The 14,450-nt window shown below is 37.6% G+C and overlaps 1 long non-coding RNA gene across 1 annotated transcript in view; it reads left to right on the top strand.

Moving 5' to 3' along the window:
* The first annotated feature begins 2,061 nt into the window (after positions 1 to 2,061).
* LOC147832582 (uncharacterized) overlaps positions 2,062 to 14,450 on the top strand; it is a 46,849-nt gene continuing 34,460 nt past the window's right edge. Inside the window, exons 1-2 of the long non-coding RNA XR_015516978.1 lie at positions 2,062 to 2,582; positions 10,542 to 10,610. This is a non-coding gene — a long non-coding RNA (uncharacterized LOC147832582). The remainder of the gene's footprint in view (positions 2,583 to 10,541; positions 10,611 to 14,450) is intronic.

Genomic DNA, 14,450 nt, shown 5'->3' with positions numbered 1-14,450 from the left:
ATATATATATATATATATATATATATATATATATATATATATTAGTGCTGTCAATCGATTAAAAAAAAATAACTAATTAATCGCACCTTTTTTTAAAAATTAATCGCGATTAATTGCATTTAAAATACTGAAACTTGTAATTTTGCCTATTTAAATGTAAAATTTATGTAAACGCAAGAAAAAAATATTTAAATTCAAAATATTATTGTTTAATAGAATTTTTGTTTAACTTGTAACACAGATTTCTTCATGTAAACAACATACCCACAATAAACCATCAAGATCCTGGCTTGACAGCCATATTTAATAAAGAAATTAAAACACAGGCATGTTAATGACATTTAAATTTCAAAACAATCAATGCCAATAAAGAAAACATTGATTTCCATGTTGGATTCTAAGTGGACTGCAAAAAAATGCCAAAATACAGGAATTGCAGATATGGAAAATTATAATAATAAACTATAGAATACAAACAGTTGCACTCACTGTAAAGTTTTATTGCTGTGAGTTGAGAACATTAATTATAGAGTAGAAACAATTTCGGTTTCGTTGCATTTAATGAGGAAACACGCTAAACTTGGAGGGCTCATGCTGAAAGGCAGAGTAATGCCCTGTCTTTGACAGCTCGCGACTTCACCAGACGTTCTGAGTACATTTACATAAGACACCAATACTCCGATTTTAATATGATTAAGATAATACTCCTATTAAAATTCTACCGTGTAGCCTTAAAAGGAACCTTATCTTAAAGGAACACCAAGTCACAAAATGCGGAGGATTTTATCAACTTACAACAGTATCAACTTACAACAGATGTCGAAAGTTAAAAATGAAACACCCAAAATTGCATGAAACTCTGGATAACTTGTGATGCAACTAATTGTTTTATACTGGAACTTGCCTTCAAAAAGTGCTTCCTTGGTCTTATCCACATTTATTGCATGTTGAACACACGTCCACCACAACAGGAAGTAAAAAAAACCGGAACTGTGTTAATTGCGTTAATTTTTGCGTTAATTAATTGCGTTAATTATTTAAAATTAATCGCATGCGTTAACGCGTTAATTTTGACAGCGCTAATATATATATATATATATATATATATATATATATATATATATATATATATATATATATATATATATATATATATATATATATATATACATATATACATACATATATACATACATATATATATATATATATATATATATATATATATATATATATATATATATATATGTATGTATATATGTATGTATATATGTATATATATATATATATATATATATATATATATACACCTATCCACTGTCAAATAAATTTAATGAGCATGAAAAGAGGTGAACTCGCATATTCACAAATAGCTATCTTTTAAACATGTACAAGACACTACACCTGATCTGGCTCTATACTCTACACAGCTCTAACAATAATAACAGGCTTTGTCAGCAACAAACTCAAATAGATGTATTGAGCAAACAAATCACAAATGCTTCACAGAGCCGCTTTTTTCTTTTTGTTTTTTGTAAGCGTGCATTGCATTTGGCACAGGATCACGGCTTCCAGATTGTTTGATTTTCATATTCACTGGATAAAAACCATAGGTTTAGAGCTGTTGTTGAGCTATACATCCTTTTTTCTTGCACCGTATATAGTAAGCATCTCTGTGGACTCTTAAGCGCACCTACATGCACGATCACACACAAAGGCTCATTCAGTTGTAGAAAATTACATATCAAACACCTTGGATTATGTGAATAGAGGTTATTTCTGTGGCCTGTTACAACCGAGAGCGAGCGAGAAAGAGAATAATAGAGGTGTATTAGATGAGCAGGACTGGCAAGAAGGGTCGATATGAAAGGGGGCACTCTGAAGAGGGTGTAGGGGGTAGATGGGCAGACACATGGAACGATAAGAGCTAGATAACAAGGGATGTATAAGGAGAAGAGAAAGCCAGCCTGGGTATGGCTGATCTCTTGATCTTGTCAGCTGGGTGAGGCTACAGACACGCAGCGTATCCCAGCATCCTCTTTAAATCCCTCCTCCCCTCTTGGCTGTCAGCAGGCCATCTCCGCTCTTCTTACGGGCCTAACTGGGCTTTAGCGCTGGCATGGGAAGCTCACACCAACTGATTGCTGTGAATTAGGGAGTTCTCCTCTAACACCCCTTACCGCTACAGTCTCGGTGACAGCTGCGATGACATTCGCCCACTGACATCCCGCTGTCAGCCATCAACCAGGCCTGAAACTCAATGTTAACACTGTGTTCGAATGTAACCGGGGAAGCGGACAGCTGTTGTGTGTTTGCATTTGGGCACGGGATGTTGAGAATGTACTGTAAAGTGAACGTGTGCTCGCGTTCTCTCCGGTGGTGCTCATTAGCAAGCCCAAGCTGATTCTGGCTTCACCTCACCTGGTTCAGCCTGTCAGAAGAGGATTATCAAATATTCACTGGCTTATGTAGATCTGCTCTGTCTTTTTTCAGATCCGGAGGGAAAGAGAGAGGAGAGAACGAGGAGACGCATCAGGATACCAGCCCGCCTGGAGCTGCACCCAAACATCAAGGGAGTCTGGGTAATGACCTGAACTCTGCTGTACCTCCCTCTTCTACTTTTTTCTTTGCTCTCGTCATCATCGCTCAAATATACCCACTAAGAATGTCTTCTTGTTTGAGCAAAGAGACATGAGCAGCAGTAGGGGGTTGTTTTGGGGGCCAAGATGGCAGGGTGTGGAGGGTTCATAGTAAAGTTTATGAGGTGGGGGGCAGAACTTAATGTTTAGTCATGTTACTTTTATTCATCGTTAGCACTAAAAAGTACCATAAAAGTATGGTATAAAAGTACCATATCGTAGGACTCAGTGGAAATGGGCCACTAGTGTAGTTCTAGTTAAATTAAAACTGATTCAGGTTAGTTTAGTATAAATGTCACTGTTGAAGGCTGATCCACTAAAGAGCAGCTCCACCAAAGTGCCGCTCTTCTAGCCTCAACTAAGTTAGCCAGAGACGAAGGTGAACCCAAACTCCACCAATTGGTTAAAATGGAGAACAAACTTTTGAAGACACCAGGCTCAGCCAGGACGACTATTTCTCCTCTGGCCAGATATCTTGAGCAAAGCTGCAGTCTGGACATTGGAAGAGTTTATAATGATGAGCATCCATCATGGAAAGGTGCAAGTCCAAGCAGGTCCTGTTTTCAGAATAGCCGACTCACCCGTTACTGGGGTCTGGCAGAATCAGTCTTGTTCTCTTGTTGTTGACTCACTGATAACCACAACAAACATCTGCTCTGGATACAGGCTGGATCAACAATTATGTGAGCCTCGGGATAATTAGAAACAGATAGACTCACATGAGTGTAGATGTCATTCAATTAGTCTTTTGCAAAGTGTTCCGGTAACACTTTACAATAAGGTTCATTAGTTAATGCATTTACTAACATGAACTAATCATGAACAACACATGTACAGCATTTATTAATCATAATTGAACATTTACTAATGCATTGTTAACATCCAAGTCCATGCTTGTTAACATTAGTTAATGCAACATGAGTTAACATGAACTAACAATAATCTACTGTATTTTCATTACCTAACATTTACTAACATGAACAAATACAGTAGTAAATGTATTTTTCATAGTTTGTTCATGTTAGTAAATGCATTAATTGACATTAACTAATTAACCTTATTGTAAAGTGTGACCAGTGTTCCCAGTTTATTTATGGGGATCCCTCTCTTGATTTTTCCATGAGGTCCAGAGCAGAATCCTGTAAATAGGGTCAATAATTCCTATCTATGCCACTGTGAGCAGACATGAGCATATGGAAGTTAAGGGATAATTCCAAATTTTTTGGTCATCATGAATGTGCAATGAACCATATTTCTAAATTAAAAGGTCTTTTTTTTTCTCCGCAAAAAAAAACATGATCAGAGTCCCCTTGGATTGAAGTTTCCCTCCACTTCGCTCTCTCTCTCTCTCACACACAATCTTTCTTTCCCCCTCCACTTCCCTTTTCCATGATGAGATGGAAACTTTAAGTGGACTGCACATGCCCCAGATCATAACTGGCACAGGTGCAGAAGAACGTACTTAGTGTATGTGTGTTCACTTACTGTAAGGGTGTGCGTGTGTACTGTAATTGAAATACCTCCGAGGGCCTCTGGTATGCTTTCTAATAGTGGCACAATTAACTTGAAAGTGACTCTCAAATTCCAGAGCCAGCTATCCAATCTGTTCAAAAATCTAAACCTTTCCCAGAGACAGAGGCCCTTAACAAACACATGTTTTTTTTTCTTCTTCTTCCATCCCCCGCGCTCTCCCTATTTTGTTTTCTTCACTTCGCTAGCTCTCCAGACTAGTTCAATATGCCAATCTAACTTGTGAATGGCCTGTGAATTGAAGATCCATTTCTGTCATCCCACCTGTATGGAAAGTGTGAGTGTGTGTTTGTGGGTGCGTGTGAATGCTGTCTAATGACCCTCGCTCCACTGCGCAGGCAGAGATGGAACCGTGATGTCATTTGTTTTGATGTCATAAATCGATGGGATTGAGTCTCCCAGGAGCTTCAGCTGTTCTCTCAGCTTGACGGCAAATTACATCACACTCTCATCACTCACCCGCAGATTTGTGTTTTTCAGCCACGGCTCTTTCAAAGTGATCTAGACTGAGAATAGGACTAAAAATCTCCCACTGTATCAATCTATATCAATTCCAATGTGTCTCTCATTGTATCAGAGTCTGAAATGATTCGTGAGATGCCTCAAACAGTTGGTGTGAAGAAACTCTGGCTATAATGCCGATCATTTTAGCCTTTTATCTATTATTTATAACATATACACTCACCAGCCACTTTATAAGGTACACTTTACTAGTAGCAGGTTGGACCCCCTTATGCCTTCAAAACTGCCTTAATCCTTTGTGGCATAGATTTAACAAGATACTGGAAATATTCCTCAGAGATTTTGGTCCATATTGACATGATAGATTTATGCAGTTGCTGCAGATTTGTCACCTGCACATGCATGAAGCAAATCTTCCATTCCACCACATCCCAAAGGTGCTCTTTTTGGAATGAGATCTGGTGCCTGTGGAGGCCATTTCAGTACAGTGAACTCATTGTCATGCTAAAGAAACCAGTCTGAGATGATTTGCGCTTTATGACATGACATGTTATCCTGCTTAAAGTAGTCATCAGAAGATGGGTACACTGTGGTCATAAAGTAATGGACATGGCCAGCAACAATACTCAGGTAGGCTGTGGCATTGATTTTCAATTGGTACTAATGGGCTCAAAGTGTGCCAAGAAAATATCCCCCACACCATTACACCACTGTTACCAGCCTGAACTGTACCAATACAAGGCAGGATGGATCCATGCTTTCATGCTGTTGGTGCCAAATTCTGACGCTACCATCCAAAAGTTGCAGCAGCAATTGAGACTCATCAGACCAGGCAACATTTTTCCAATCTTCTACTGTCCAATTTTGGTGACCCTGTGCAAAGTGTAGCCTTAGTTTGCTGTTCTTAGCTGGCAGGATTGTCAGCCGCTGTGGTCTTCTGCTGCTGTGTGTTGTATGTTCAGAGATGCTCTTCTGCATAACTTGATTGTAATGAACCAGTCTGGCCATTCTCCTCTCACCTCTGGTATCAACAAGGCATTTGCACCCACAGAACTGCTGCTCACTGGTTAGTTTCTCTTTTTTTGGATCATTCTCTGTAAACCCAAGAGATGGTTGTGCGTGTAAATCCCAATAGATCAGCAGTTTTTTAGAAATACTCAGACCAGCCCGTTCGGCACCAACAACCATGCCACGTTCAAAGTCATTTAAATTACCTTTCTTCTCTATTCTGATGGTCGTTATGAACTTCAGCAAATCATCTTGACCATGTCTACATGCCTAAATGTGTTGAGTTGCTGCAATGTGATTGGCTGATTAGATTTGTGGTAACAAGCAGTTAGAATAAAGTGGCCAATGAGTGTATGTAAGTATTAAGCCACGGTCACACTAGAGTTTGTGTATGCGAAAATCTGTCGTCTGGAGCTGCGAAAAGGGGCAGGATTAAACAACATGATTTGACATTTAAAAAGCGAGCGTTTGCTCCATGTTTTAAATTTCTGTCCAGAGAGGTTATGTTTTGATCCTCGATTGGTCTTACGCAGTCAAGTGATGCGATTTTGCAGTTTAGAGATTAGCAAGCTTGAACTTTGCACTGCAGCAACCTCCGAAACTTGACGCATGACCCTGCGTTTCCGTTCTGACGCATTCACGTGCATATGAATTAAAGTCTATGGGAGGAAAGCCCAGTGAGACCGCAGCTTTAGTCTTTTATTATCTTCTTTTTTAAACTACTTTTGTAAGTTTTCTCTTCTGACAATACCAGTTAAACGAGCCTAAATACTATATTAGTTAAACCTGCTAGCCATTCTGTTCTCCAGCAAAACATGATGTCCTGTCAGCCAATACACCAGAATCATGTTCTGGTAATTTTCCCAACCAACATCTCACAATGATCAACTTGGACATCTGTAGTGTATAACGAAACCCATGTATCGTGTGATAATCAGTGGACAAATTCCAATCCCTACAATGGTCAACATGCACATTCAACTATTCACTCCACTTTCCTGTAATAGTAAAAAACAACAATGGATGCCACAGACATGCATACAATTCTAGCACATACAATTAACACCACATTATTAAAAGCTAATGAAAACAAATGCAGTTTTAACAATCTCTGAAGAAACCGTATTGTAGGTGATGTTCTTAAGAATAGTGGATGCTTATTCCAAAGTCTAGAAGCTGACACTGAAAAAGCTCTATCACTGACATTTCAAGCATGATTGAGGAACTGTCAGACATAGTTGATCCTTGGAGCAGAGAAATCTCAAGGGTTGATGTAGACTAATTGAGTCAGAAACATACCATGGAGCCATGGAGAGATTTAAAGCATATATAACAATGCTTTATACTAAATTCTGTTACAAATCAGTAACCAATGTAATGAAAAAATAAGGAATTTTTAGCATTAGATAAAAGCCTTGCAGCAGAGTTCTGAACCAGCTGCAGGAGAGAGAGACAGTAAGAGGCTTGACTCACACCCAGATACAACCTGTTACAATAATCTAAACAACAAGAAATAAAGGTATAAACAGCTTTCTTCAAATCACTGAAAGAAAGGATAGACTTTAACTTGGCAATAGATCTGAGATTTTTCTGAGATTAAGAGATAATTGAATAAACCATAGAATTTATTTTGTAATCACATTTAAGCTTGGAGTCCAAAAATAATGGCAAGACTTTTCACAACCTATTTTTTTGTGTGTTTGTTTTTGTTTTTGTTTGTTTTCCAGGAAGCAATAACAGATTGTTATTAGAATCCACATTCTGTCTGACCAAATACAACAAACTCTGACTATCCTCATTAATTTGGAGAAAGTTATTTAGCAATCAACATCGGCCAAACAGTTAAAGACTCAAGAAAGGATTTCCCCCAGGATTTTATAGGGGAATGTGTTCGATATTCATCAGCATACAGATGTTAATTTTGTCCATCCTTATCAAAAATCTTTTCTAATGGAAATAAATAATGGAAAAACAAAACAAGTCCAAGAATTAAGCTCTGGGGTAATGGAACAACAGAAAAATAACAGTTTAACAAACTGACTGTAATAGTTCAACTATGATATGAAGAAAAACTAGTTCAAGACTAGACTGTAGATACTACTAGATAAGAGCAATCTTCAATGGACAGTGGACAAGCATCATGTGATGGTAAATTAATACACCAGCATCCTTTGATAGTAAATCAGAACATCCTTGGAAGATCAATAATTCATCAGCCCTTTGATTTTTTTCTTTCTCCTTTGGATAGTGACACTTTATACCGAGTTCAGACTGCACAATTTTCAAAGTAGTTGGGTCACAGATGTTTTACCACTGCATGACTATCTGGGGTAGTGTTCAGTCTGTGCTGTGTTTACACTGTAGGATGTATCAGCGACAGGGGGTTTTACACTGCATGACTACAAAAGGAAGAATCGCCTACGAATACTTCTCACAGCCAAAGACACGCGAGAAGTGACATGGAAACAACGCAAGGTTATTTTGCTCACCTGGGTTTTGAAGAGTATTAGCAATTTCTCTTTAACTTTTTTCTTTTCCGACCCGGTTGTCGTATTGCTCAGATGACACGTCAAACAGAGACGAGTGCAGCTGCCATATTTCCACAGTTATTTATTTTATTTTTTTTTCTTGGGTCCAAACAGACTGAAAATAAGCCCTTTTATTTTTTTTACCATAATATTTTTATTTTTCGTTTTCAGTTTGTACACATTGAAATACAACATTTTAAAAACATTTTACAACAATAATAACCTTGTTGCATTTACAAATTATACAAAATATAAGGATATATATATATTAATAATAATAACTAAAAGCAAACAACAAACGAACAAACAACAACAACAAAAATAAAATAAAATAAAACTGCTCCTCTTTTTTTTTTCTTCAATTATGGTAATCTATTCAAACATGACAATTATAATCTTACTAAGTACTAGGCAAAGCAAATATATATTAAGTAATGTATCAATTCAGAACTATAAAGCTGGAACTGCATTATCCATCAAATATTATTCATCAACTTCTTCCTCTGTTAATTCCACTTCTTTGATATAACTAATGAAAGGACTCCATATGTTTTCAAATACACGTTGTTTAGCTTTTAAATAAGCCCTTTTAGGTTTTATGCTTTTGTATCCGTGGTTTGGGTTTATTTGGTCCAGACCAAGAGCAACAAATGATACATTGTAGCATTTTTGTGCTGTTTTAGGGTCCTTTTCACACCACTCTGATTGCTTTGGTCCGAACCAGTTGAAAAGAACCAAAATGCAGTCATGTGACAAAATCTACATCACTCATTGGCCAGATGTTATTGAACATATTTCCTGAACTGCTTTTCAGTTGGTCAGAATTAACAGGCGGGAAAATGCTAATGGAACTCAAGTAAGTCAACGCAAGTAAACAAACCGGCAGACAAGAAATGTCGCTTTTTACTACGGAGGGATGACTGCGCTGGCTGATTGTGTCCCTGGTCATAGTATACTATATAGTATATACATACTTACTATGTACTTTAGACAAATTACACATTTTGAGAATAAAAACAATGTTTGGCACAAACAACAAATGGCGAAAGCACATCGCAAGTCACTTTAGGAGGAGGCATGAATTAATTTAGCTAAACTGCGACATGGTCATCTTCCAGAAGTATTACCAACAATCCATCAGGTAATGTTTTTCCCTCTCTTGCTCTCTGTTTTAAATCATTGATTAAGTGCTGTCAACAAATATTTTTCTCAACACCCCATAAGATGGGACAGCGCATCCGACTACGGCAACTTGATTAGTCCAAAAAGGCGAAGTACTTTTTTGCGATAGGTTCTGTTTACGCTGGTTCATGTTCTCACCACAACCGAAATCCTCCAGGGTCCGTTTGAAAGCTTACTTCTTCAAAGAGGTCTCAGCACTCGAGTCTGATTGCTACATTCACACCTGCCCAAACGAACCGCACCAAGAGGGTAAATGAACTCTAGCTTGATTCAATGGAACTAAATAAGGCAGGGATGAAAATACCCTTAACTTCTCTCACAGCCTCATGCTGGCTTGCAGATACCCCTACTAGTGGATGCTGCTCTCACATTGGCTGTTGGTGATTGCAAATATAATTTTTTAATCAGAACACATTTCAGACAGCATGATTTTAAATCGCAGACAGCATGCCAAATATCTAATGGGTACCTGGAACTCTTTGTCGATTCTCTCGGATTGTGTCTTTGATAGTTCACACTGTATGATTGTCACTCACATGAATGAGCCCAATTTGCCTGTGATTTCAGGCATTTGTTTTTGATTTCTCAAAACCTGTCGGCAAGTCTAAACTGGGGATAAAATCTTGCAGTCTGAACTCGACACTAGAGTGATTATGTTAGATTAAATTTACAGCAATAGTGTCAGTTGCAGCATATCCATTTTATGTCACCATGTTACACTTTCAGACATATTTTGGTACTTGCATACATCAATGATAAATTCAGATCATAACTAATCCTTGAGGATGATCTCCGGGTGACTTTCTGTGCTCCAAAAATTGTGCCCACCCATCTCATTAGGCGAAATTAATGTTACATTTAAACAAATCAATAAATTACTTACTTAAAAAAATCATGTGGTTGTTAAACTGTTGCAAGTTTGTGTTTGTTTATATAGGCCTAGTGGTGTTTTTTATAACCACCTCCAAGCATAGCGAGGGTCGCGAGTTTCTGCCGTTGTTATTTTGTGTGTAGTGGACTGAAAAGATTGGGAACCTTCTTAAATCCTTTATGACTTACAATAGCATATTACAAACATCAACATTCCAGCATTTCAAAAGACAACATATGCTTGTGAATTGCAATGTTGGCCTTTTTTTAGTAAAAGAAAGAGATATTAGCCTTTTTTTCTTTATATTTTTATATCTTCCAGAATAGCCCCTCTGTAGGTTAAAAGGCCTTGCCAATCCAGTCATGGGGGATCCATTGCCTAAGACCTGCGGTAAGTACATTCTCAACAATCAGTATTCAGAATTGATGGCCTGAACATTCCATATCCTGTTGTGTTTGTTTTCAGCCCAGGGTTTGTTTGGATCCCCAAGAGCAATGCCAATTTATTCTGAGTTTTAAAAGATTTAGACTTGGCCGTCTGGAAGTGTATACTCAAGGCCTGTGCACCTATGCGTTTGTTCTGTCTGTTTTACACACACAAACAACACTCACACATAGTCACATACAGTACAAGCCCAGGAACAATTAGCATGGATGTAAAAGCCTGTCTAATAATTGACCAAGGCCTTCTGATAAATGTGCATTGACTAAATGCAGAAACACTTATTGTCTCGTCTCCCTGGCTGTTTGCCATTTATATTTTAGCTGACATCCGAAGAATGCCATAGCCTCAAGAAAAACGAATAGATTGTATTCATAATTTCTATGCCCTGTTTGAAATGTTTATGATTTTTGACCTTCAAAGCCTGTCGTGTTCCCTTTGGTAACCATCGAGGTCCTGTTATTATTCTTTGAAAACGGTCTGCTTGTATTAAGGTCTATATTGAGATTGAGACCTACAGGGCAGAGACAGTTCTGTCCAGAGATTTAGCTCTAACTACTCAGGAACAGTTGTCCTTTTGTATAAGCTTTGATAAGGAATTTCATTTCATTGGCTCTGAATGTTTTTGCCTAGTGGTTAAGATAAGGACAGCTGGCAGGAACAAGCGTTTATACATGAACAAGATTTGACTGTCCCTTAACAAAGGTCGGGTTTTAGTTCAATTGGAGTTGCAATGGCTAAGTACATCATACATTCATTTATTCTTTTGCACAGTTCCGACTCCTGCAATTGCATTAATGCTGACTTGGGGGCTAATTAGTTTGCCCAGGGTCACACTAAATTCTGGGAAAATATATTAGTATTGAAAGATTTCAGCTCGGCATTTTGAAAACCAAGGTTAATGTTCTTAGAGTTTTAATAACATTCAACTGAAGAAATTCATGTGTGTGTGTCCTACTGAATAACTGAGGGTGTGTTTACATGACACCATTTTCATTTAACATGGAAAACTTTTAAAGGCATTCTTTTAGCTGTTCTTTTATATGACAAAAGCATTTTGGGTCCTTTTTGTGTGCAATTTTGACAGCATTGTTTTCTATATGCAAATACTTTCAAACAAACAGACAAACAGTTTTTAGTTTTTAAGTGCGCCGGTGTTGTGTTAACATACACTGATTATCTGTGAAAGTGTCGCCATGTACTGTACGGTAAATTTGATTCCCACTGGTTAATGTCTCCTAAAACATACAGTACACAACATTAAATATCAGTTTATGTGTTCGCTGTCACCTTCAACATTCCAGCTAAACCCATCGCTCTGCACAACTCTCATAAATATTTATCAAGTTAAGCACCTATTAGTTTGTCATTGTTGGTCTGACACTTTTGCTGTAACACTGCATAGTTTCATTTTCATATTGTATAGTCTTAGTTCCACAATAGTATTGCTAACAGCACTCTGAATTAGGTTTCACTAGACTTCAATGTAACAAAAATGGTTTAATCCATTTTTTTAAATGTGTTCTTAATTGATGATTAAAAGACAATTCAACGCCACTTTAAGTGCTCTGAGAAAAGCCCTAGAGACTTTAAAACTAATGTTTAGTTGTCATCCGGAAAAGGTCAGTAATACCCAGCCTGTGGGAATGGGGAGTATTGCAAATCAAATAGCTCATTTCCAACATCCACTGCAATTAGTGTATTGATTGCAAGTCACAGGTTTAAAATGACAAATCTTAGAGAGACTGGAAGAACAAAGGAACAAAGGTGACCTCTGGTTTGAAGAGGTCTGTTCTCCATATTGTGATTCAGTATACTATTATTTTTAAAATAAGCTATTTTCTATTCTGTTTTAACCACTTGTTGGATACACTGTTTGGGTATGGCAGATTATAAATCCATAGGTAAATGCCCACTACTATGATTAGCTAACAGATTTCCATAGTTATTTTTAATTTTATTATTAATATTCATTCATTTATTCATTTTCTGTTTGGCTTAGTCTCTTTATTGATCAGGCTTAACCACAGTGGAATGGACTGCCAACTTATCCAGCGGAAGCCCTTCCAACCACAACCCAACACTGGATCCATACACACTCATTCACACACATACACTATGGCCAATTTAGCCTTTTCAATTCACCTATTCTGCATGTCTTTGGACTGTGGGAAAAACCGGAGCACCCGGAGGAAACCCACGCGAACACAGAGAGAACATGCAAACTCCACACAAAAATGCCAACTGACCCAGGCAGGACTCGAATCAGTGATCGTGCTTCCCACTGCGCCACCATGACGCCCATATTATTATTATTATTATTATTTTTCATTCATTCGTTTATTCATTTTCTTTTCGGCTTAGACCCTTAATTAATCTGGTGTGGCCACAGCGGAATTAACCGCCAACTTATCCAGCATATGTTTTACACAGCTGAAGCCCTTCTAGCTGCAACCCATCACTGGGAAACATCCATGCACTTCCATTCACACATATATACTACGGACAATTTAGCTTACCCAATTCACCTGTACGTCTTTGGACTTTGGGGAAAACCAGAGCACACGGAGGAAACCCTTCGAATACGGGGAGAACTTGCAAAGTATTATTATTGTTATTATTATTATTATTATTATTATTATTATTATTATTGTTGTTATTTTAAAGCTGTGTGCCCACCAATGTAAATTTAAATGCAAATACATGACTGTTTTCACCCTTCACTGTTTAAATGCTGGGTTCCACAAAATTGTTTTTTGTTGGGATAACATGAGGGAATTAATTTAACTTGTTATTTATTTATTTATTTTTACAAATTTAAGCGAATTGAACATAAAACAGTTAAGTTGTCCCCAAAAAACTCAAGAATTGTGTTGTATCAGCTCATTTTAAACAAGTAGTTTGAACAAACAGCAAACAAAGTAAATCGTCTCATAACAAACACAGCAATAATGTACATTTTTGATCTTTGTAATTGAGTAAGTGTTGATCTTCATTTGCGGAGGTGAGGTTTAACCACACTATTATTTTATAAAGTACCACATTTTATAAACTGCTGTTTTGGCAGATTGGCTTCTTTATGTAAACTCTATTTAGACTAACACAAAAGTTTGAGGTCTGAATTTTATTTATTTATTTATTTTATTTTTTATTTTTTTACAGTGAAATGACCGCTTATAAAATAAAAAGATCAAGGAAATTTTGATTTCTAAGTTCATGACCCCTTTGAGATCAGGAATGGTCAAACCTCTGAAAAGAGAGAAAGACAGATGACAAGAAGTTATGTTTCTTCCTTTAATGACAGTATTGCGATTCATCCCCAACTCACGAAAGAGAGTGCATTCCATCTGTGCAATTTGACGTAACTCCACTCAAATCTTATTGCCGCACTGAAAGGAGATATTGTTTTCCTCTAGGCACCTGTGACCCAGCTCGCTTGACCGGCTTACAAGTGTGAGAAGTGCTAAGGCAGCAGGGAGAAAAAAAAATTCAACCCAGCATCGCCCAGTCTGAATCCATTCGCTTAGCAGCAGAAACCCCTTCATCCAGATTTATCAGAGTCCTCTACTCCTCCACTGGATGAACAGCAGTCTGGGCTCTTATGTTCTTATTAGAAAGCTCACTTTCGGTGGTATGTCTTACTCTGGATGACCTTATCTTTCAAGGTTTAATAGTAGTGCAAATGGCTGTCTGCCTGGATTCTATGAGAGAGAGATCCAATTCGCTGGCCACGCAACCTAGGTGGTCTATGTTGCATTGCCTGTGCTCCATGCGAGATAACCACAAACA

This window comes from Danio rerio, chromosome 19, assembly GCF_052040795.2.
Source record: "Danio rerio strain M-AB ecotype USA chromosome 19, GRCz13ab, whole genome shotgun sequence".
In the NCBI taxonomy this organism is placed as follows: Eukaryota; Metazoa; Chordata; class Actinopteri; order Cypriniformes; family Danionidae; genus Danio; species Danio rerio.
The sequence above is the reverse complement of the archived record's forward strand: the minus strand, read 5'-3'. Positions and strand labels throughout refer to the sequence as shown.